Below are 1,415 nucleotides of genomic sequence, written 5' to 3' on the forward strand. Positions count from 1 at the left end.
ACATATAGAAGCTACTGTCTATAATTATCAGTAAGCTTATCATAGTTACGGCATAATTTGGTAGTATTTTACATTTCATAGTTAGGATAATCTATAATGATAATTGAGGATTCAAAGTCATTTAATAACACATTTCTACAAGCAATCTTATCCTAAAATCAGCTCCTTCTCACAAGTTAACTTTGCGCTGTTAATTGTGAAAATGAGTAGTCTTTTAATGCAAATATTCCATAAAATTAAAAATTTTTTAAATATATCTATCTAAATACTAAAACTCTTTTCAACTTGAAATTTACTATAGCAGGCCTTTTGGCGCCGTCGCCGCCGCCGTCGTCGTCGTGCTCCAGCCCCTGCTCCGAAACCTCGACGTCCCATCATCTTCCATTTTTATCGTCGTCGACAGATTTTCGTCTATGGCAAAAAACGATAAAATATTCACTACAGAATTAAACTAGTTTATAAAGTCCATTTTCCTAAAATTAGAGAGCAACCAAGACAGATAAGCATCGTATACTGTCTATATTTTACTAAACTAAGAATGTAGAATATTTAAATGCTATTTTATCGCATCTTGTTAACAGTAGATTAAAACTGAATGATCCGTAAAGTATTACTGCTAGTTCATGGCTAGACGAAGTAGTGTATAATTGCAATATCAAATTAAAATTTTTCAGTAATAATATGTTATTTACGTTATGTACCTGATATTGCCTGTATCTGATCCTAGTCTTCTTTTTTGGTCACAAAATAAACGTTTCATATACGATGAATTCAAGGCCTTGAATGTTGGAATCAGATTTTGATAGTTCTCCAATCAATTTTTCCAAGGAATAATTGTTATACCAACAAGTTCAGCCAAGCTAATTACTAATGACAGTTCCTAGTCTTTATAATATCGAATTACTCTTTAGCCATATGAGCTTAGATAAGCTCTTTGTGATGTCTTTCCAAATAGATATGGTGCCGATTCTATAAAGTTACTTTACAAATTGATACGATTCCTGAGAATGTGCTCATACAATACTCTATATGAATACTGGAATTATTCATAAATAAAGTTTAGTCAAGCTAAATTACTAATGATGGTTCCTAGTCTTTATGGAATCGCTTAAATTACTCTTAGTTGTATGTACTTAATAAGGCCTTTTACGTGTCTTTCCAAATAGACATATTATCGATTGTATAAGCTACATCACGAATCGATAAGATTTCTCGAAATGCACTTATATAGTACTGTATATAAATACTGGAAAATATTCACAATTAAGTTTAGTCAAGCTAATGACTAACGATGATTCCTGGTCTTCATGACATCACTTAAATTACTTTTCATACAGTCATTGATCTACTATAATGATCATGTAAAACTTTATCCAATTTTAGTCATCGTTTTGCAGACTCTAACCTAATAAAGC

This window comes from Trichoplax adhaerens, genomic scaffold, assembly GCF_000150275.1.
Source record: "Trichoplax adhaerens TRIADscaffold_191 genomic scaffold, whole genome shotgun sequence".
Taxonomy (NCBI): Eukaryota; Metazoa; Placozoa; class Uniplacotomia; order Trichoplacea; family Trichoplacidae; genus Trichoplax; species Trichoplax adhaerens.